Here is a 24,916-nt window from a genome sequence, read left to right as displayed (position 1 = left end):
GTAACTAACTGGCTGAGTGGCATAATGGTCAAGCAACCAAATCACTGTGTGACTACAGTGAGCTTGTCGGTGTAGCGATTAAATAACTCAGTAATATATGAGTCAGGATTTGAGTTCATATGTATGGAGGGTAGGATGTAACTGAGAGAAATTTATGAGGGGATGTTTGATTGCAGTGAATTAGTTAAACAAGTCAATGCTTGATTTCTTGGATGAGTAAATGAGATAGTGAGTGAGTGGATTATTGAACATGAATGTGAGTAATCTTATAGTGTAAAAGTATACAACAATTGAATGGGTGAGTACTTGAGTCAGTGTGTGAATGGGTTGATGTAACAATTGAGTCAATATAGAGATTGACTCACTAAATATGTTCGTGGAAGTACACAGTATTGAGTAGCAAATGTGTACATGGTCAGCCTTTGATTGTTGCCTGCAGTCACAGTAAGCGCTGTCCTACACAAAGTCAACAGTCTATAGTCTCTTTCTGCTCCATCCTTCCCATGACAGTGTGGATTCTTGTTATCTGTGGCAGAATATCAATGATACTTGTTAGAATCAGCGTTTCTAGTTGGCAGTGATTTTCACCCTGTCCAAGTACAGACCCTCACTCTAGCCAGGGTAAGGGAGTAACACAGCTTAGGTAACACCGACTCACCCCCTTTGTAGCTTGGCTCAATCAGTTAGGTTTATCTCAGAGCCAATGTGAAAGTATTTGTACACACACAGTAACACAGAGAAAGAACCACAAAAGTACTCCAGACCAGTTTAGAAAAATGTGCAGTATTTATCTGAATAAAACAAGACCAAAATGACAAAAATCCAACATACACAAGTAAAGATCGAATTTTTAAAGATTAAGGGGGTCATTCTGACCCTGGCGGTCCATGACCGCCATGGCGGAGGGCGGCGGAAGCACCGCCAACAGGCTGGCGGTGCTTCCTGGGCTATTCTGACCGCGGCGGTAAAGCTGCGGTCAGGAAAGGGGAACCGGCGGTTTCCCGCCGGTTTTCCCCTGGCCCAGGGAATCCGCCATGGCGGCGCTGCTTGCAGCACCGCCATGGGGATTCCGACCCCCTACCCGCCAGCCTGTTTCTGGCGGTGTCCACCGCCAGAACCAGGATGGGGGGAACGGGTGCCGTGGGGCCCCCTAACAGGGCCCCACAAAGATTTTCACTGTCTGCTTTGCAGACAGTGAAAATCGCGACGGGTGCTACTGCACCCGTCGCACCCCTGCAACTCCGCCGGCTCCATTCGGAGCCGGCTTCCTCGTTGCAGGGGCTTTCCCGCTGGGCCGGCGGGTGGCCTTTTGGCGGTCGCCCGCCGGCCCAGCGGGAAAGTTGGAATGACCGCCGCGGTCTAGCGCTTAGAAACACAATAGTTACAACTGCGGCTATCCCAGAGTCTTGAAGGAGTCATTCCCAACAGCCTGATACCACTTGCAAGAGAGTGAAGACCAGTCCCGGAGTCACATGGACCCCAGGTACAGTATCTTGGAAAATTATAAGGAAGTATTGCATGGAGTCTGGGATGTGAGGATTCGTTGAAGGCAGTGCATGTTGGTTGCTTACTGCTACTGGGGAGGTGAGGCACGGGTTCCATACTGCTCAGCAGTGGGGTTAGGCATAATTTCCCTAGGTTGCAGTGGAGGTGATGTGGCATCCGTAGCAACGATTCAGTTCCTTATGACAAGCCAGGGTTAATGAATCCAGCAGTACAAGATGAAAGGAGTTGACTTAATAGTGTCACGATCACACCACAGGGCCACAGCTGCTGTGGCAAAGTCGGGTGTCATGGATGTTGGTGACACAGCACTCTAGACTCACGCTGTGGCAGGACTTCGGAAGCACTGTGCGTGATGTCGGACCTGTGTTACAAGTCGTGGTCATTGCACTCAATGCAGACCTCGGCTCTGGTGTAGGCAGCTGTGCAGAGTCAGACAGCAGTGCCAGTTTCAAAGTCGCCCTGGAGTCAATGTGCTTAGTTTCCTCTTGGTTATACCAGAGCTCACTTCCAAGAGCTAGGAACTGTATTTGGCAATGCTTGGCAACTCAGGACTCCCAGCAAGAGAGCCCAGGCACTGGCAGGTGAGGTTTTTGATAGCCGTAGTACTTCTTAACAGGAGGCAAGCTAAGTTCAAGCCTTTGGAGAACCTTGAAAACAGGATGTAGAAAGCCAACTCCTGTCCTTTCACTCACAGGACAGAAGCAGCAAGCAGCAGGCCAGCACAGCAAAGTGACAGTCACAGTGGCAGTCCCTCCTACAGCATCCAGCTCTTCTTCCTTGCAGAATCTCCTCAGTCCAGGAGTGTTCTAACTTTGTGGTGTCGGAGGTCCAGTACTTATACCCATTTCTGTCTTTGAAGTTGGTAAACTGCAAAGAGAAGTCTTTGTAGTGCACAAGACCCAGAATTTGCATGCCCTGTTGGAGCCAGCTTTGTGTGAGGACAGGCACAGTGCTATGCAAGTGCAACTGTCAGTTCCTCCCACCACTGTAGCTCAGGAAGACCCATCAGGAAATACAGAGCACACCTCAGGTCCCTTTGTGTGACTGTCTAGAATGAAGTCACAAACAGCCCATCTGTCATCCTGACCCAGATGTGTATTCCACCAACAGGCAGAGGCACAGAATGGTTGAGAACGAAAATCCTCACTTTCTAAAAGAGGTATTTTCAAACCTACAACTAAAAAAACAACTTCACCAAAAGCTGTATTTTTAAATTGTGAGTTGAGAGAACCCAAACTCCTCATCTCGAGCTGCTCCCAATAGGAAATTATACTTAAAATATATTTCAAGGCAATCCCCTTGTTACCTTATGGGAGAGATAGGCCTTGAAATAATGAAAACTGAAATTAGCAGTATTTTCCTGTCAGGACATGTAAAATACACCATTACATGTCCCACCTTTTAAATACACCGTACCTTGCCAATGGAGCTCCCTTGGGACTACTTTAGGCATGGCTTACATGTAGTAAAATGGATGATTTGGGTCTGGCAAGTGGGTGCACTTTCCAGGTTGAAATGGCAGTTTAAAACTGACCACACAGACACTGTAGTAGCAGGCCTAAGGCATGCTTACAGGGCTACTCATGGGAGTGGCACAATCAGTGCTCACAGGCCGACTAGTAGCATTTGATTTACAGGCCCTGGGCACACTTGCTGCACTATACCAGGGACTTACTAGTAAATCAAATATGCCGATCATGGAGAAATCGATCACCAATACAATTTAGACAGAGTGCACTTGTACTTTTGCACTGGTTAGCAGTGGTAAAGTGCCTAGAGTCATAAAACCAACAAAACAGGTCAGTGAAAATAGGAGCAAAAAGGCAAACACATTGGTGATAACCCTGCAAAAAGGGCCAGGTCCAACAATACTTAATATTGAAGTCATAATATCATGTATACCATAATATTGAAGTTAAGACTATTGATGGTAAGAATATTGTTAGTCTTTTTTAATGTAATAATGATAGCAAAACTATAAGTACTTCTTTGATATTGTGGTTTTTCATAATTATTTTGTGTGCTTTTGTTAATAATGGGTATTTTTTATTATTTTTTAAATATACTTTTTTTTAATTAATTTTGTGTTTTATTAAGTTTTTAAAATTTATATAGTTTCCTAATTATTTCATTTTTACACATATTGTATTGCTTTTATATTTGCATTTACTTTAAATTAAATGTATTAATTTAATGACATTTTAGACAAATATTATTTTTTTATGTTTAATGATATCTTTTTTGGGGATATTGGAAATGTTTGGGGTTTTGGATGTGAAGTGTTATCATTAATAAACATATATTTCTTTGTTTTGAATATTTTGCATTTTTTTGGTTAATGATTTTTAATTATGCTTTTATTTTGTTTAATAAATGTTTTTAAACACTTTTTTACTATATCTATTTAAAGAAAGATATTTTCAATTAATAGTTACAGATTTAAATTTAAATGTGTGAATTAAATTGATGTATTGGTCTATCTGAATAAATTATAATAAATTCATTAAACTATTTATATGTATATTACTATGTTTTGTGGGCCACCAGATTCCCTATTTTTAATCTATTTACCACCCTCACATTTGGTATGTGTATGCTTATGTACATGCCACCTCAGGAGACGCACATTTTGAGGAGGTGCATTTAATCTGCATTAACTTGGGTATAATGCATAATGAGATATTTTCATTTCTGTGCCATCATCAATTACTATTAGGGCTATAGTATGTTCTTGCTGTTTACTTTGTAACTAGTCCATGATGTGTTGGTGGATTGATCATCGCACCCCCCACACCTCCAGTCCAATCGGTATTGAGTCATTTTTCTATGGTTTACACGATTTCACACTGGTGTTTTTCATATTGTCATGTGATTAAGGCTGACATGGCCGAAACATTTCTCCTTCACTTTTGCCTACTTGTGACTCTTACATTCTCGCAGGAGGTGGTGGACGCGGAGCAGAGGATGCGATAGGGGAGGAGGCCATGGAGGCCGCAGAGCACATCGACTCAAAGGCTTCGCTGCACTCCTTGTCCCCGAGTGGGACTTGGAGCTTCCCTGCACTCCTTTCCTCTGAATTGGACTTGGTACCCAGGCACCCTTGAGGCACCCAGGTGGAGGGCAGAGGCCGCTGAGGCCCTGGAGAATGCGGTCCGGAGCATGGCGGCTTAGAGGCTTGTCTGCGCTCCTTGCCCCCGGGTGGAATTCGGTCCCCAGACGGAGGTCGCGAAGGCCGCGGAGGCCACAGAGGCCACGGAGGATGCGGTTTTGAGCACAGCAGCTCAGAGGCTTTTCCGTGCTCCTTGCCACCGAGTGTGACCTGGCACCTGGGAGCAAGGCATTGGTGCTGGCGTTGGTGGTGGTGCAGAAGCAAGGAGCAGCAGAAAAGAGTGGCAAAAGAAGCTGCGGGGTGGCTGTGAGACAGTAGCGATAGGGCCGGGAGCTTGTTAAAGGTGAAAACCGTCCCTGATGAAAATCGGCCCTAGCAAAAATTCTGTATCAGTGTACTGGGGTGTCCCCAAAATAGTGATGGTAATCAGCAATGGTAAACAGTGGCAAGCAGTGGTAAGCAATGGCAAACTGTGATAGACCGTGACTGTGATTGCTACTGCGATTACAACTGTGGCAGGCTGCAAGTGGTTGCAAGTTGTTGCAACCTGTTGGTCTACAGGAGTCCCATAACTCAACTCCCCAACATCCTCGAGAGTGAGTGGCCCACTGGAGGTGAAATAAGTGCTGCACCCCCTGTGGGAGGAGGTGGAGGGGTTTAGGGAGTACAAAGGGGTGAGTGATGGGTAGACGGAAGGGGGGCCCCAAGATAACCTCAAAATCAACAAAACTAGACGGCTTCCAATAGAAGGTTAACGGAACCTTAGATGAAGAGATTGAGATGGCTGAGTGTCGTCTATCTTTCCCGGCATCATTTACTCCCATCTCTTTATCTCCACCCCTTCTACAACCACCCCACAGCTTACACAGTTTCTGCAGCCCCAGCACATGCAGTCAAATCTAGCTTTCCCACCAGCCAACTATTCAGACAATGCTCAGGTGATCCCCTCTGTGGCTTTGGATGGGGTTGCTGCGATAGATCCTGCATTGCCATCACGAGCCCCTTGGCTGGGGCACCAGTTTCAGAGCCAAAAGGAAAAAGAAAACATGGTGAAACCATCCTAAGAAATAAACGTGCACGCACTATGGACACTATGGGCATTATTAGCTCCAGTCCTGATACCGGCAATGATGGGTCTGAAAAACCACAGGAGAGTATTACCGGTCCACCGGTTGTTGAGTACATAATGGAGGAGCTCACTAAAAGGTTGTGTCCTATTGAACTCTGTCTAAAAGCTATGGAATAGAAATTGGAGGAGCTTACTCAGCCCCGTGTGCCTGACACTATTCCTCACGCTAATTCACAACCCCAGTGTCAGTTTTCAATTTTGGAACAATCTTCTGGCATTGGTGGTAAGGCTCCCTCACACCCTGTTGAGGGCCTAATGCCACCTAAGGATTGTTGTACTCATTCTTGTCAACTTGAGGTGGGCTTGATTACCAGGTCAGCTTGTAACCAAGCGGAAGGCTGTTCCAATGATGCAGCAACTATTAATAGGGGAGTTTGTGGTGTTGCTCCGGCAACCAGTTCAGTGTCTAAGATGCCTAAAGTGTCCAATGTCTATAAGCATCAATTAGCAAGTCTCTCTGTTACGGACCTGGAGTCTAGTAGGGCTAGATCCGCCAATTACAGGGCTCAGCTAGAAGTTTTAAATCTACCCCCGGAATCTTGCCCATATGTGCTTGTAATTACAAATGTTCCCAAGCTCCGAGCAAATAGTGTGGAGACTTATGTAGAGTTGAAAAATAAGGTCACTCCCTGGTTACATGTTAATGCTAAATTTGCATTCTTTATGGTACCTTCAATATTAATGGTGAGGAGGGTAGGATGCATGGGCCCGCTGAAGTTTGGTGTGGGAGATTGTATTGTTATAAATTTTGACTCACCTGCCTGGGTCCAACAGATCTTTTTAAACTCCTGCAGAGCTAGCCCCTCAGTAGCAAGGGTCTCCTTGTGTAGACCTCAACCTTTTATCCCTCAGTACCCGAACCCGCCCCTAGTTGTTTGACACTTGGTTCTAGACGTCCCCCTTGTTCTCATATGCACCATGTGTTACAGTCATAATGTAGGCAACTTCCATCTTCCTTTTCATCACGGATTTACACAAAGTAAAAGTTACACCGGGAATCTCTGGGTCAAGGTTTACCACTGGGGAGTGTAATAATTCTAGAGATAAGGAACCCGGGGGATCTAGAGTGAGCAGCTAGGAAGAAGAACGAATTGTAAGTGCAAATTCTATCAGTCTTACACAAAATGTACCACTAGCTCAGAACGATAGACCGGTCACTGTTCTTGGTCAGAACATGGCCGGTTTTGAATCTTTCGGGGCGTGCAATACTATTGGAGATAAAGAAGTTGGGGGTCCTAGAGTGGGCTGTCTAGTGGTAGATCTAATGAGCAAGTCAAACTTTATGAGCCCCACACAGATTGCACCCCAAGCCCTGGATGATGCCCGGTCACTGTTCTTAGTTGGAACATAGCCGGGCTTGAGTACAAAATGTGAATCCCAGATTGGGGCTCTTTTATAGATGAGCATAAGGTCTGCCTATTTCAAGAGACATGGGCCCTGGAGCCCAAACATAGATTTGGCTTCACGAGCTTTTGGGTTCCAGCATGTATGGTGACTTCTGAAAGACCTTCCGTTGGTTTACATATATGGGTTAGCAGTTCCCTTAAGTGTCAGGCCAAGGAAGTGGACATGGGCTATGCTGATTTACAAGGTTTAATACTTGTAGGGAAATGCCTCCCATGGCATGGTTACCCCCTACCTTTTTGCCTTTTGTTGATGCTAGTTATGATAGAAAGTGTTCTGGGATCCTGCTAACCAGGCCCCAGCACCAGTGTTCTTTCCCTAAACTGTACTGTTGTTTCCCTTTGTTCCCACAATTGGCACAGCCCTGGCACACAGATGAGTCCCTTGTAACTGGTGCCCCTTGTACCAAGGGCCCTGTGGCCAGGGAAGGCATCTAAGGGCTGCAGCATGTATTATGCCACCCTGGGGACCCCTCACTCAGTACATGCACACTGCCTCACAGCTTGTGTGTGCTAGTGGTGAGAAAATGACTAAGTCATCATGGCACTCCCCTCAGAGTGCCATGCCCTCAACCCACTGGCTGTGGCATAGGTAAGTCACCCCTCTAGCAGGCCTTACATCCCTAAGGCAGGGTGCACTATAAAACAGGTGAGGGCATAGTTACATGAGCACTATGCCCCTACACTGTCTAAGCCAAACCGTAGACATTGTAAGTGCAAGATAGCCATAAAGAGTATATGGTTTGGGAGTTTGTCAAACATGCACTCAACAGTTCCATAATAGTTACACTGAAATCTGGGAAGTTTGGTATCAAACTTCTCAGCACAATAAATCCACACTGATGCCAGTGTGAGATTTATTGAAAAATGCACACAGAGGGCATCTTAGAGATGTCCCCTGTATACCAGTCCAAACCCCAGTGTAAGGCTGACCAGTTCCTGCCAGCCTGCCACAACCACGGGTTTCTGGCCACATGGGGTGAGTGCCTTTGTCCCATGCAGGCCAGGAACAAAGCCTGCACTGGGTGTAGGTACTTCTCGCCTCCCCCTGTGGGAACTGTAACACCTGGCTGTGAGCCTCAAAGGCTCATGCTTGTTGTTACAGTGCCCCATTGTATCCCAGCTAGTGGAGATGCCTGCCCCTCCAGACATAGCCCCCACCTTTGGCGGCATGTCCAGAGGAGATAATGAGAAAAACAAGGAGTAGTCATCCACCAGTCAGGACAGCCCCTAAGGTGTCCTGAGCTAAGGTGATCCCTGCCTTAAGAAATCCTCCATCTTGCTTTTGGAGGATTCCCCCAATAGGAATTGGGATGTGCCCCTCACCCCTCAGGGAGGAGGCACAAAGAGGGTGTAGCCACCCTCCAGGACAGTAGCCATTGGCTACTGCCACCCAGAACTAATCACCCCCTAAATTGAGTATTTAGGGGCAATCTTGATCCCAGGAAATCAGATTCCTGCAATCTAAAGAAAGATGAAGGACTGCTGACCTGAAAGCCCCGCAGAGACGACGGAGACAACAACTGGCTTGGCCCCAGCCCTACCGGCTTTCCTCCAGGCTCATAGAACCTGCACAGCACTGCATCCAGCAGGACCAGCGATCTCTGAGGACTCAGAGGACTGACCTGCACCTAAAGGACCAAGAAATTCCTGAGGACAGCGACTCTGTCCAGAAACAACAGCAAGGAAAGCAACTTTAAAGAGACTCCAACTTCCCGCTAGAAGCGTGAGTCTTCACACTCTGCACCTGATGCCCCCAGCTCGAATTCAGGCCAACCAACACCACAGAGAGGACCCCAAGGTACCTCCAACAACTTGGACACCCAGATTTGACCTCCCTGCACCCCCACAGCAACACCTGCAGAGAGGATCCAGAGGCTCCCCATGACCGCGAGTGCCTGGTAACAAAGGAACCCCACGCCTGGACCAAGCACTGCACCCGCAGCCCCTAGGACCGAGAGGAACCACCTACCAGTGCAGGAGTGACCAGCAGGCGGCCTTCAATCTAGCCCGGTCGGTGGGTGGCCTGAGAAGCCTCCCTGTGCCCTGCTTGCATCGCAGAGTGACCCCTGAGTCCCTCTCATTGTTTTCAACGACAAACCCGACACCTACTTTGCACATTGCACTCGGCCACCCCTATGCCGCTGAGGGTGTGTTTTGTGTGCTTGTGTGTGTCCCCCCAGTGCTCTACAAAACACCCCTGGTCTGTTCCCCAAGAACGCAGGTACTTACGTGCTAGCAGACTGGAACCGGAGCACCCCTGTTCTCCATATGCACCTATGTTATTTGGGCCCTCCTTTGACCTTTGCACCTGACCAGCCCTGTGTTGCTGGTGCGGTGGCTTTAGGGCTGCCTTGAAACCCCAACAGTGGGCTGCCTTGAAACCCCAACAGTGGGATGCCTATGCCCAGGGGACTGAACTTGTAAGCGCTTTACTTACCTGAAAAACTAACTATTACTTATCTCTCCCAGGAAAAGTTGATTTTTGCACTGTGTCCACTTTTTAAATAGTTATTTGCCATTTTTTATCAAAACTTTGTATACTACTGTTTTAAATCAAAGTTCTATACTCACCTGTGTGAAGCACCTTACAATTTATGTACTTACCTAAAATTTGAATCTTGTGTTTCTAAAATAAATTAAGAAAAGAAAAGAAAATAAGTCTTTGAGTGTGTGTTCTCATTTATTGCCTGTGTGCGTACAACAAATGCTTAACACTACCCTTTAATAGGCTTACTGCTCTACCACAGTACTACAACATAGAGCATTAGTATTATCTAATTTTGCCACTATCAACCTTTAAGGGGAACCCTTGGACTCCTTTACACACTATCTCTCACTTTGAGATAGTATATACAGAGACAACTTCCTACAATACTGTTCACTCAAAGAGAAAAAACCCTACTTTTGGTGAAAAAATAAAATAGGAGTGTGGGCAGTAATTGTGAATCTGATGCTCTAACTGTTCTTGATAACATTTTATCCAGTAGATCCACTACTCATTATATTTTAATTGCAGGGGATTTCAATGCCACTTTTGAGCCTTATTTATTGGCTCAAGAGCTTTACCAAGAAGAGGAAATTTTTTGGGGCATCCTGCAACTAGTAATGAACAAAAGTCTCAGAATGAGCTGAACGGCGTATCAAATTGTTGACATTACACTTGCATACAGTCTCCGTGCTTGTAACAGTCGTTCCTGTTCAGATGTTAATCCTTCCCCTACCTTCAGACGTGGAGCTTATAGGAGTCATATTAATTACCATCTACTAGACATTCGTTTGTGGGGCATATAGTCGATATGGTGGTAAAAGAACATGAAGAAAGCCAACATGACCTGTTGATTTTACCTATTAGGGGTTTGTTGCCCATAACAGAGGCCCCTGTTTCTAGGGACTAAGGCGGTCATTCTGCCCGCCAAAGTCCCGCCGTCAGAATACCGCTGCGTGGTCAGAAGACCGCCGCAGTAATTCTGAGTTTCCCGCTGGGCTGGCGGGCGACCGCCAGAAGGCCGCCCACCAGCCCAGCGGGAAACCCCCTTCCATGAGGATGCCGGCTCCGAATGGAGCCGGCGGAGTGGAAGGGGTGCGACGGGTGCAGTTGCACCCGTCGCGATTTTCAGTGTCTGCTTGGCAGACACTGAAAATCTTGGTGGGGCCCTGTTAGGGGGGCCCTGCAGTGCCCATGCCATTGGCATGGGCACTGCAGGGGCCCCCAGGGGCCCCACGACACCCGTTACCGCCAGCCAGGTTCTGGCGGTCAAAACCGCCAGAACCAGGCTGGTGGTAAGGGGGTCGGAATCCCCATGGCGGCGCTGCCTGCAGCGCCGCCATGGAGGATTCCCTTGGGCAGCGGGAAACCGGCGGGACACCGCCGGTTTCCCGTTTCTGACCGCGGCTGTACCGCCACGGTCAGAATGCCCATGGATGCACCGCCAGCCTGTTGGCGGTGCATCCGCGGTCCCCGGCCCTGGCGGTAGGCAACCGCCAGGGTCGGAATGACCCCCTAAGTGTAGCACCTTACCATGACAAATAACAAACGGAATGTCAGGTGGGAAGCTGTCAACTCCTCTCTAGGCTCCCTCTCAACAATATACAGCCCATTGGCAGATTAAAGAGGATGACAGCAAGCTCCTGGTTGTTCATATGGAACTCCTTAAAAGAACTTTTGACTAAAGAAGTCGCTGCTAAAACAAGAAACAGATGTAGTGAGAGGTGGTTTAATCAATCATGCCAAATATAAATTATTGAGGGATCTGAGAAGGGGGATAAGAGAGCCAATAAGACAGTCAAGAGAGAGCTATAGGCTGGAACTTTTTAAGGCACGTAGAAGTTGGGAAGAGAAACAATGAGTTGCTCTTTTGGAGGCTGCAAGAGCCAACGATACCTCTAAGTTTTGGAAGTTGATTTTCAAATGACAGCGGTGATTCCCGGCCCTTGCCTGGTACATCGATCCTCCCGGAAGTATGGTTAAAACATTTTGGGTCACTTTACTCAGGGGCCAATGAATCTAATTTCATGGAGTCGAATAGCATTAGGGAAATAGGTGTTCCTCCAATTAAGTTTTCCCTAGCCAAAACTAAGAAAGCAATAGCATCCCTTAAATGGGGAACGGCCCCGGTCCTCAACAAAATACCTGTCAATCTTTACAAATCAAGCCCAGATGTCTGTTCCCCTTACTTAAACAAGGTTTGCAATGCAGTTGCTGCATAAGCACCCATTCCTTGTACATGGAGGAGAGCTGAGATAGGCCCCCTTTTCAAGAAGGGCAGTCCCTGTGATTCTTTTAACTATCGCCCAATAAGCTTGCTTGACAATTTCCACAATGTTTTTGCAAAGCAGATCTTGTTTCATTTAGAAGAGTGGATTACAGTGAGTGGGGCCATCTCTGATTTACAGGCAGGTTTTAGACCAGCAGTTAGTACAATAGATCAAGTTCTGAGGTTTTTTAAAACTAAATAGAGGACTGTGGACATTGGAGGTGGAAATTTATATGTGGCCTTCATTGGTCTTCGCCCGGCCTTTGATTTGGTACCCAGGAACAAATTATATCTGACATTGACAAACATGGGAGTCCCTAAAGGCCTTTTGAACCTTATTGTCCGACTTCATGAAGACACCTTTACCCAAATTAGGAGTGGTAAGGATGGCGAATTAACAGATCCAGTTATTATTGAGAGAGGAGTAAGGCAAGGCCTTGTCCTTGCCCCCACCCTCTTTCTTTTATATATGAATAACGGTATTAAGTATTTAACAAACTGTAATACCGACTCACCTAGGTTGGCAGGCCAAAAAATCCCAGAGTTGCTTTATGCGGACGATATGATCATCTTTGGCAAAATCATCCTTGGGATTGCAAAATCTGGTTGACCAATTCTGCTTATTTTGCAGAGACTTTGGCCTGGAGGTCTATGACGGGAAAACCAAGTTTATGGTCTGTAGTCCACGAAAGAAGAAAGTGAAAGCTAGCATATTAATGAATTCTATTCCATTAGAAAGGGTCAACGAGTTTGATTATTTGGGGATCAGGTTGATGGACTCAGGTAGATGGGATGCACATATCAGAAAAAGAGCGCATATTACATGCCAAAGAGGAGGGGCTCTGGGACGCAAAGCCAGAGTTGTAGCTAGCCACCCATTAAACCCTATTGTAGAAATCTACAAAGTTCAGATTCGGGGTGCTGCACTGTACGGTGCAGAGTTATGGGGTTTCCAAAGACAGCTGGATGCTCTTCAAATTAAAGAAAATGATTTTATTCGACATGTAGCTGGGATGGGGAAGGGCACCCCGATGATCCCCCTTAGACTAGACCTTGGGATGAATAGTATTAAAAAAGTAGCAGGTATGAGGCCCCCCTTATATTAGATTCGCCTTTGGTGGACAGAGGAACTGGACCCTTTTGGAAGGCAAATAAAGACCTAATAAGGAATCAAGGGAGCTGGAAAAAGGTCAGTTGGCTGCTGGAGATGAAATTAGTAAGGGATGACTTGGTTTCCCCCCAATTTTGGGAGAGGCCCAAGTTGACCCCAGCTAACACTATTTCATTGGTCAAACTGAGATATTTGGAGAAGGTCAATGTAGGAGGCTGGCCTGGCTTGTAGTGGGTACCAGAGGTACTTACACCTTGTGCGAGGTCCAGTTATCCCTTATTAGTGTAGAAGAGGTGTTTCTAGCAGCTTAGGCTGATAGAAGGTAGCTATGGCAAAGCAGCTTAGGCTGAACTAGGAGACATGTAAAGCTCCTACTATACCACTGGTGTCATATGCACAATATCATAAGAAAACACAATACACAGATATACTAAAAATAAAGGTACTTTATTTTGATGAGAATATGCCAAAAGTATCTCAGTGAGTACCCTCAGTATGAGGATAAAAAATATACACAAGGTATATGTACACACACCAAAATTATGCAGATAACAGCAAAAGGAAGTACTGCAAGCAATGTAAAGTTACAGTAGATTGCAATAGGAGTACATAGGTATAGGGGCAACAAAAACAATATACTCCAAAAGTGGAATGCGAACCACGAATGGACCCCAAACCTATGTGAGCTTGTATAGGGTCGCTGGGACTGTAAGAAAACAGTGAGGGTTAGAAAAATAGCCCACCCCAAGCCCCTGAAAGGTAGGTGTAAAGTGCACCCACAACCCCCAGAGAGCAAATAAGTCATGATAGGGGTATTCTGCAGGAAGAACAAACACAGGCAATGCTACAACAGTGGATTTCCAGACCTGAGTAGCTGTAAGACAAGGGGACCAAGTCCAAGAGTCGCGACAGTGTCAAGAGTGGGCAGGAGCCCAGGAAATGCCAGCTGAGGGTGCAAGGAAGCTGCCACCTGTTGGAAGAAGCTTGGTGTTCTGCAAGAACGAAGAGGATTAGGAACTTCCCCTTTGGAGGATGGATGTCCCACGTCGTGAAGAAGCTTGCAGAGGTGTTCCCATGCAGAAATACTGTAAACAAGCCTTGCTAGCTGCAAGGATCATGGGTAGGGTTTTTGGATGCTGCTGTGGCCCAGGAGGGACCAGGATGTCGCCACTTGGATGAGGAGACAGGGGGGCGCCGAGCAAGTCAGGGAGCCCTCACAGAAGTAGGCAGCACCCACAGAAGTACCTGAGCAGGCACTTGGAAGAAGAGTGAACTGGAATCCACCCGAAGTCACAAAAGTGAGTCCCATGAAGCCGGAGGACAACTCAGAAGGTTGTTCACTGCAGGTTAGAGTGTCGGGGACCCAGGCTTAGCTGTGCACAAAGGAAATCCTGGAAGAATGCACAGGAGCCGGAGCAGCTGCAAATCACGCGGTACCCAGCAATGCAGTCTAGCGTGGGGAGGCAAGGACTTACCTCCACCAAACTTGGACTGAAGAGTCACTGAACTGTGGGAGTCACTTGGACAGAGTTGTTGAGTTCCAGAGACCACGCTCGTCGTGCTGAGAGGGGACCCAGAGGACCGGTGATGCAGTCTTTTGTTGCCTGCGGTTGCAGGGGGAAGATTCTGTCGACCCACGGGAGATTTCTTCAGAGCTCCTGGTGCAGAAAGGAGGCAGGCTACCCCCAGATCATGCACCACCTGGAAACAGTCAAGAAAGCCGGCAGGATGAAGCGATACAAGGTTGCTAGTAGTCGACTTGCTAATTTGTTGCGGTTTTGCAGTCAGCGGTCGATCCTTTGGCAGAAGGTGAAGAGGGAGATGCAGAGGAACTCTGGTGAGCTCTTGCATTCGTTCTCTGGTGAGATCCCCAAAGCAGAGAGCCTAAATAGCCAGAAAAGGAGGTTTGGCTACCTAGGAAGGAGGATTGGCTACCAAGAGAGGTAAGAGCATATCAGAAGGAGCCTCTGACATCACCTGCTGGCACTGGCCACTCAGAGCAGTCCAGTGTGCCACAGACACCTCTGTTTCCAAGATGGCAGAGGTCTGGGACACACTGGAGGAACTCTGGGCACCTCCCCTGAGAGGTGCAGGTCAGGGGAGTGGTCACTCCCCTTTCCTTTGTCCAGTTTCACGGCAGAGCAGGGCTGGGGGATCCCTGAACCAGTGTAGACTGGCTTATGCAGAGATGGGCACCATCTGTGCCCATCGAAGCATTTCCAGAGGCTGGGGGAGGCTACTCCTCCCCAGCCTTCACACCTATTTCCAAAGGGAGAGGGTGTTATACCCTCTCTCAGAGGAAGTCCTTTGTTCTGCCTTCCTGGGCCAGGGCTGCCTGGACCCCAGGAGGGCAGAAACCTGTCTGAGGGGTTGGCAGCAGCAGTAGCGGCAGTGGAGACCCTGGAAAGGCAGTTTGGCAGTACCTGGGTTCTGTGCTAGAGACCCGGGGGATAATGGAATTATCCCCCAATGCCAGAATGGCATTGGGGTGACAATTCCATGATCTTAGACATGTTACATGCCCATGTTCAGAGTTACCATTGTGATGCTGTACATAGGTAGTGACCTATGTACAGTGCACGTGTGTAATGGTGTCCCCGCACTCACAAAGTCCGGGGAATTTGCCCTGAACGATGTGGGGGCACCTTGGCTAGTGCCAGGGTGCCCACACACTAAGTAACTTTGCACCCAACTTCACCAGGTAAAGGTTAGACATATAGGTGACTTATAAGTTACTTAAGTGCAGTGGGAAATGGCTGTGAAATAACATGGACGTTATTTCACTCAGGCTGCACTGGCAGGCCTGTGTATGAATTGTCAGAGCTCCCTATGGGTGGCAAAAGAAATGCTGCAGCTCATAGGGATCTCCTGGAACCCCAATACCCTGGGTACCTCAGTACCATATACTAGGGAATTATATGGGTGTACCAGTATGCCAATGTGAATTGGTAAATTTAGTCACTAGCCTGTGAGTGACAAATTTGGAAAGCAGAGAGAGCATAACCACTGAGGTTCTGGTTAGCAGAGCCTCAGTGAGACAGTTAGGCATCACACAGGGAACACATACAGGACACATACTTATGAGCACTGGGGCCCTGCCTGGCAGGGTCCCAGTGACACATAGACTAAAACAACATATATACAGTAAAATATGGGGGTAACATGCCAGGCAAGATGATACTTTCCTACAGCCAATGAGCAGATCCTTTACAGCAACGGGGTGAGCCGTTTAGCATCAGAATTTTTGCATGTTAAACAGGAGCCATGGTCTGAGCAATTCCTTGACCTGCCAATACCTGCACGTGTCCGCACTTTATTCCTTCAGTTTAGATATGGCATTTTACCAGTCAATATTTTTACTGCTCAGTGGAACAGAGCACCTCTGAGGCCAACAAATGTAAACAGTGCAACTCGTGTGTGGAGTCAACTGAACATGTGCTTTTTTTTGGCGCCTATATAAAAGTCCCAGGGAAAATGGATTATTCTGTTATGTAAGACTCTGTTTTTACATGACCGCGCCAATGCTCACAGAATTTGCTAATATGACCCATCTATGCTGGTGGTAAATGCAGTTACCAAATACCTGTCAGGAGTTTTGTCCATTCGCCATAGGGCCATCACAGTACCAGGTCACAGTGCTTAGCATGTATTACTGGTAAAATATTGATTTAATCATGTGGCTTGGATAGGGATTTGGAACAGATTTTTTTGTTTTTTTAGACAGTACATGGGTAATTATCCTGTGTTTCTGTCATTTTACCATCAGTGTTAACTGTAAAGTGTTATTGTTAAGCACCTGTTCAGTGTGTGTGCTATTTTAATATACTTTTGATAGCTGTTTTAAGTTATGATGTATGCTTTCTGTCACAGAGTGTAAGCGCTTCTAATGGCTTGACCGTGCTTAAATCAAGTGCTTTCTGAACGCAAATCCTGTCCTCTATTTGTTTCTGTTTATACGATGGTGCAGGTAGCAGGCCCTTTTTGCTAAACCATGTTATTTAAATTATTATGAAATCGTATTATTTTAAAATACTAACTCAGTATTTTAGATTTTGGGTCGGACTATCTATTTTTATCCTGATGATGGTATTAATCTGGAAAACTTGAATCTGTAATCACTTTTATTGTCTTGATGGTTTTTAAATACTTGCACTATTATAACTGTGTGATGCAGATGTTTTCGTAACCTTAGCACTAAATGCAAGCTATGTACTGGGAACAGCGGCAGTCTACAGTAGGCCACGGCCTATGATCGACCTTTTACTTCCAGTGACTATGGCCTCAGAGAAGCTATTTTCATTTAATGTAAACTTTATTTTAAGTCACTGTGGTGCTTTGCAAAGCACAATGATAATGAATGCAATTTCTTGTTTCATTGTTTTATGTGTAAACTTTTATGACCTATGGTCGAAATAAAGTATGATTTGACTTTGACTTCTACTTCATTTTTTTCATGATAGTTATAGCAATAAAGGATTTTACTGCACTTGTGCTGAACAGAATGAGCATTTTCTTCTGTCAACTTCTGTTATTTGGATGGTAATTATTTTTACTGGATGCTCCTCCAATGTCGAAACTCTACCCTACAGGGCACTGGACAATGATGGGAGCCGAAGTGTTCATGCATTGTTCTTAGAGGTTTTTATTTTATATTTATGCATATTTTCCCCATTTTTTCTTTTACATTAGTTAATTTTAGAGTGGGAATAGAAACTCTAACCCCACCCAGTCTCCACCCCTTTCCCCAGTGTTGCTTAGTTTGGAGTGGAAACAGTAAATCTGAACTCTTCAGAATCCAGTGTTTTTGCCAATGTTGTTCAGTTAGGAGTGGAAATATTAAGGCCCATATTTATACTTTTTGACGCAAACCAACGCCGGGGCTGGTGTGTGGCAAAAAATGTACCGCCAGCTAACGCCATTCGAACGCACCAGGTGGGCGCCTTATTTATGGATTGTCATAGGGGAAAATGGGGGTTGTGCGTCAAAAAATGGTGCAAGTCAGATTAGAGTAAAAAATCATAGCTCTAATCGGACTTGCGCCATTTTTTTTACGCACAACCCCCATGGAAATTACTTCTGTCTTACAAAGACAGGAGTCATGCCCCCCTGCCCAATGGCCATTCCCAGGGGACTTCTGTCCCCTGGGAATGGCCATTGGGCACAGTGGCATGTAGGGGGGCTCAAGTTAGGCCCCCCTATGCCACTAAAAGAAATTTAAAAAATACTTACCTGAACTTACCTGTACTTACCTGGGATAGGTCCCCCCCATCCATGGGTGTCCTCCAGCGGTGGGTGGGGGTGTCAGGGGGTGTCCCTGCGGGCAGGGAAGGGCACCTGTGGACTGCTTCCATGGTCAGAGACCATGGAAATGAGCCCACAGGTCCCTAAACGCCTGCCCTTACCCAGGTGTTAAAAAAGGGCGCACATCAGGCTGGGCGTAGTTTTTTAAGGCCCGCCCCCTCCTGTGCATCAAAATGACGTGGGAGTATAAATAAGGCGCACATGCCTTAAAGTCTTTTTTTGGAGGAGAACGCCTACTTGCATGTCATTAACTCAAGGCGGTTTCCTGCATCCAGAAAATGACGCACACAGAGGATTTTGACGTTCGTGGGGTCGGGCGTCATAGTATAAATATGGTGCAGGGTTTGCGCCGAATGTGCGTCAAAATTTTTGCGGACATTCGGTGCAAACAGAGAATAAATATGCCCCTAAATATGCCCCTACATCTCACTCCCTGTGAAGTCCAATGCTTACCCAATGTTGCTTAGTCTGAATTGGGAGTAGTAAATCTGACCACCTTGGAGTCCAACGCATTGCTCAGTATTGCCTAATTTGGAGTGGGGATAGTAGATCTGACCCCATCCCCTGGGTATGATGCTTTCGCTCAATTTTGCTTAGTTTAGGGTAGGAATAGTATGTTTGAATCCCCTCAGAGTCTGATACTGTTATTTTAGTCAAAATGTAAACATATTAAAATTTGTTTTAGAATTTTGTAGAATAAATGCACTTATTTAATATTTTTACATTAAAAAAATTAAATGTATACTTTGAGATATTTGATTTTAATGTATTTTCACATAAATCAATAAATATAAATCAACGTAAATCACATTGCCCCCTAGTCCCTCCCCTCCCAGAGCCCCACTCTCTGTGACCCCAAGATGCCCCTGTTCCACCTAATTGTCAGCACCCTGTACTTGTGCCAAACCTTCCACATCTCCTGTCCCCAGTGAGTCCCCCAACACTAAACAAACAGCAAGTTTATTTCTGAAACCCTGCCAGGCCTTGAGATATTTTCTTCTAGAACTTGTGTGCTTCTTCTATGGACCCTGCGAGATTAAATCGACCTTTATATAACAGTTTCAATTTTGAAGGCTGAATAATAGTTGCCTGGGCTGCAGCCAGATGGAAGGTGGTTAATAATGTTTTGAAATCTCAGCATCGTCCGTCATTGGTCATATCTGAAAAGATTCTGATTGTAGACTCTGGGGGTCATTCCGACCCTGGCGGTCCATGACCGCCATGGCCGGGGACCACGGAAGCACCGCCAACAGGCTGGCGGTGCTTCCAGGGCCATTCTGACCGCGGCGGTAAAGCCGCGGTCAGAAAAGGGGAACCGGCGGTTTCCCGCCGGTTTTCCCCTGGCCCAGGGAATCCTCCATCAGCGCCGCCATGGGGATTCCGACCCCCTTCCCGCCACCCTGTTTCTGGCGGTTCTTACCGCCAGGAAGAGGATGGCGGGAACGGGTGTCGTGGGGCCCCTGGGGGCCCCTGCACTGCCCATGCCACTGGCATGGGCAGTGCAAGGGCCCCCTAACAGGGCCCCATGAAGATTTTCACTGTCTGCTTTGCAGACAGTGAAAATCGCGACGGGTGCTACTGCACCCGTCGCACCCCTGCAACACCCCGGCTCCATTCGGAGCCGGCTTCTATGTTGCAGGGGCTTTCCCGCTGGACCGGCGGGCGCCCTTTTGGCAGTCGCCCGCCGGCCCAGCGGGAAAGCCAGAATGGCATCCGCGGTCTTCTGACTGCGGAGCGGCCATTTGGCGGTGACCGCATGGCGGGCGGTGACTGCCGCCCGCCGCGGTCAGAATGACCGCCTCTGTGTTTACAGTGAATGATTTAGTCTGTATAGTCTTACTAAGAATTGTTTCGTTTCATGTGATGTCTGCAAAATTAAATAGTATTGTGCGAGAATATTTGGCATGTGCCTGGGGTGATAGGGAACTCATTGTGCTTGCGCTATTGTTAAATCCTGTGTATGTCCTAGCAGAACATACTGTTTGATCAAGTCATTGACATATTCAATAGCCCCAATTGTATCCTCTTTGTGCTTCAGAATCCCTGTAGTTGTTACACGGGATCTCCTGGAGTCCTTGTTCTGCTTATCACATAGTGATTGTATCTCCTTTGCATGCTTATCTAGCAGCCCAGAGATATCTAAGTGTCTATCCTCACAGTTAGATGTTTGCTGCTCCATTCCCCCTACCCTACCCAACATTTCAGTGATTTTCAAATCCAGAGTACTCAAGCAGTCAGCCATTTGTTTTGATGAATCCTGTTGTGACTGTTTAACCACCTTAATCTACCCCAGTATCTCACCTCTTATCTCTGGCAGTGCAACAGGGTTTTCACTACATATGCACAGTTGGGATTCCCTTGGTCAGCATGGAGAATTGCTTGTCTGTTCATGTTGCTTAACCAATCTTGCTCATGCTTTGTGGTATCTTACTGTTGTCGTTATTGTTAGGAATGGGGTCTCTAGTTGGCAGTGGTTTGCATGCTGTCCAAGTAGGAACCCTCACTCTAGTCAGGGTAAGGGACCCACATAGCTAAGATAACACCTGCTCATCCTTTTGGTAGCTTGGCTCAAGCAGTCAGGCTTATCTCAGAGGCAATGTGTCAATTATTTGTACACACACACAGTAACACAGTGCAAGTACCACAAACATACTCCACACCAGTTTAGAAAAATAGCCAATATTTAACTTTTTTTTTTAAATGGTTATTTATTGCTTGAAATACAGTACAAAGGAATAATTCCACACACAATCGGCTTCCACTGTCTTCATTAATATATAACATTCATGATGAACTTGAAGTCAAATCTCATCATAAAGCGGTATATAAATTTCATACCAAGGGCCTCAATACAAGTTTGCTGTCCGTCAACCGCCATGGTGGAAACGGCGGTGCGATCACCGTCGGGTTGGCGGTCGGACCATTGTATTACATCCGTGCCTATGGAGCAAAGACCACTGTGGTCCTACAGGCACCGCACCGCCAGGCAGCACAGACTGTCGCAGTCACACAGCAGCACAAAGAGGCCGGGGAATCGTTTGTTGCCACCAGACGTATTAGTAGGTCGCACATTGTCAATGTGACGGTGGCGGTCTAGCCACCAGGTCTCAGCAGGCAGAAACAGGGACTATAAAGGGAGACACTCACCTGCAGGCAGCCTCACATGTCTGTTTCCGCCATGGAGCTCACCAAACACATCCTACTGCTTCTGATGATCATTGAAGGTGCACCAAATCCATGCCACCGTGGATGCAACCGACCGCAAGTACACACACCTTCCTGTGTCATCAATCATTAAAACATATTTTTGTACTGTTGTCCACATGATATGACACTCAAGCTATGGGCAACAAGTACATGTCTCATTGTGTACACAGTCGGAATCATACATAGAGATGGACACATTCACAGTCACAATACGCCCCCTTTGGGCAGGTCACTCACACTGCACCACAACACTACACAAAAGTACACATCTGACCATCTCAGGCACACGGACAGTGAAGTGTACACAACATTGTCTCACACAATACCAACAACACACCAACGTCAAATATACAAATACAACTCACACACTTTCATTCCTTACAGGCCATGGACTGCTGCCACATTCAACACACATATGTATGGATGTGGCATGGAACACAAACATCGCTCCCAGCCCTGCAATGAACACACACATCACACTCATTGCAACACAGTGGTTGGACAATGGGATTCACAATAGACAGAGAGACAAATAGACAAACCTCACTATCCAAACAATACCTACACAGTTGGGATGGGACTATCAGGAGCACTCAGGGAAGGAGGCAGCACTGCAACACATATCACTTTGAACATGTCCATAAAACAATATTTGCACAGGAAATGGTCCTACATGTATCTCAGAGACAAACAAACTAGACCTAAATGACATACCCATCTGCACAATGTAGAAGTGCAAGTCAACAAAGCACATACAGCTCCAAATGCATGGGATATGATCCACAGGAACTAGCTGCAAGGTACACACAGCTAAACGGACACATGCACAGTCAATTACAAACAAAGGTAGCACAAATAAACACACTCAATATCTGCCGCACATCATATGAATGCATGATCCATATCAGGGGGACAAGTCTAACACCATACATGCTCATATTGGACAACACAAGATAAACTACTTACCATAACAAATAGTATACAATGCCATGACGCCACTGTTGCATTTACACCCACATAGCCATACAGTCAACATCTACCCTTGTCTTGGGGCACACCAGCACTGCCCCCAAAGACAGATACTGCAAACAACAGCAAAAGGAACAGCAAACAGGCTGAAACACACACAACAATAGGCACACCACACAAGTTACTCAGAAACAAAAGTAAGGTAGAAAAGGAATTGCAGGACAAATGTGTACCCAAAAAAGCAAAAACAGTTTTGGGTTTATTTAATACTAAAGCCCATATTTACACTTTTTGATGCAAACCAGCACCGGTGGTGGTTTGCGTCAAAAAATTTACTGCCGGACAATGACATTCCTATGGGCCAGGCGGGCGCCTCATTTAAGGATTGATGTTAGCCAGAGCTGCGGGCTGGTCAGAGTAAAAAAAAAATGACTGAAACCAGGCAGCGCCGGCGTAGGGAAAAATGGGGGTTTTGCGTAAAAAAATGGTGCAAGTCAGGTTTGAGTCAAAACTCATGGTTCAAACCGGACTTGCACCATTTTTTGACGCACAACCCCCATTAAAATGACTCCTGTCTTAGCAAAGACAGGAGTCATGCCCCCTTTCCCAATGGCCAGGCCCAGGGGACTTCTGTTCCCTGGGCATGGCCATTGGGCACAGTGGCATGTAGGGGGGCCCAAATTAGGCCCCCTTATGCCACTTAAAAAAAATTAAAAAATTATGCTTACCTCAACTTACCTGGGATGGGTGTTCTTCAGGGGTGGGCGAGGGTGGCAGGGGGTGTCCCTGCAGGCAGGGAAGGGCACCTCTTGACTGCTTCCATGGTCAGAGACCATGGAAGTGAGCCCACAGGTCCCTTAACGGCTGCCCTCACCCAGGTGTTAAAAAACAGCACACATCAGGCTGTGCGCCGTTTTTTAAGGCCTGCCCCCTCCTAAACATCAAAATGACCCGGGAGAATAAATAAGGGGCACAGGCCATAAAGTCATTTTTTTGACGGGAACACCTACCTTGCATGTCATTAACACAAGGCAGTTTCCTGCATCCAAAAAATTACGCACACAGAGGATTTTTGACATCCGCGGAGTCGGCCATCATATTGTTAATATGGGGCAAGGTTTGCGCTGAATGTGCGTCAAACTTTTTGACGCTCATTCGGTGCAAACAGAGTATAAATATGCCCCAAAATGTCAAAAGGTCAAGGCCATTGACCAGTCCATGTAGTTGTTCATAATAGTACAGTATTGTGTCAACACTTGACTCCTAACTAGCAAGTAACCTCCACAAGTGGGGCATCAAGGGGCAGGCAGGCACCTCAGGGATTATCCTTGGGGGTCAGATTTGGGGAGGAGGGGGTTTCGTCTTGGGTTTGGGAGAGGTGGTCTGCCTTTTGAGAGGGGTGGGCTTCTTCTTGGGGCAGAGAGGTATGGATGTTTGCAGGAGGCATGGGAGGCAGTGGAGGTGGAAGGGAAGGGCTGGGAGGTGGGTGGAGGCCACTTGGGCTTAGAATGGGTAAGGACACGGGGTGATCATGAGAAGGGGGTTGGAATTTGGAGGTCGAGGGAGTGGTTGTCTGCTGTGTTGGTGTTGATGTTGTGGTTCGTGCTTCTGGGAGGTATGCTTGTGTTTGGTGGGTATCTGTTGGGTGGGTGAGAGAGTCTGTTTGTGTGCCCTGGTGGTCTGGGAGGTGGAGGTGCTGGGGTATAGAGTAGTGGATGTGTGTGTGTGTCTATTGGGGTGGTGACTAAGGATATGGTGGATGTGGTGAATGACTGTGTATCTGTTATTGTGTCTGTGGGTATGATGCTTGTAGTGGATGTCTGGGGGTCTGTTTGGGTGGTGTCTGAAGTATGCTGGGTGTGGTGGCTGTGTCACTGACTATTGGTGTGGTACCTGTGGGTATACTGGATGTTCTGTGTGTAATTCTGGGGTGGTGGGGGTGTCTTGGGAAGTGGCGACTGTTGTGTCTGTGGGTGGCTGTTGTTTGCTTGCATGGCGGCGTGTTTTGTGGTGCTTGTATTTGTGTGTGCTACTATTGTGTGTTGATGTGGATGCATGTGGATCTGCCTGTGTGCTTTGGCTAGGTAGAGAAAGGAGGATTTGGATTGGGAAGACTGAGGTGGAGGTTGTACGGAAGGTGGGGGGTGATCGGCTGCCTCCAGTGAGAAGGCCAGAGCCCGAAAAGATCTCTTTAGGACAGCCATTGCACAATGAATGGCTTCCAGGAATGCATTTGTCGGTTGTAGCTAAGTTGCCAATCCCTGGATGGCATTTACAATTGCTGATTGACCCATAGAGATACTTCTCAGGAGGTCAATAGCCTCCTCACTGAGGGCAGCAGGGGTACAGGGGCAGAGGCAGAGGTGCTTGCGGCAAAGGAGATGCCCACCCTCTTGGGTGAGCGGGCACGGCAAAGGAGATGCC

The sequence above is a fragment of the Pleurodeles waltl genome, chromosome 8 (genome assembly GCF_031143425.1).
Source record: "Pleurodeles waltl isolate 20211129_DDA chromosome 8, aPleWal1.hap1.20221129, whole genome shotgun sequence".
Classification (NCBI taxonomy): Eukaryota; Metazoa; Chordata; class Amphibia; order Caudata; family Salamandridae; genus Pleurodeles; species Pleurodeles waltl.
This window is presented reverse-complemented; position numbering follows the sequence as displayed.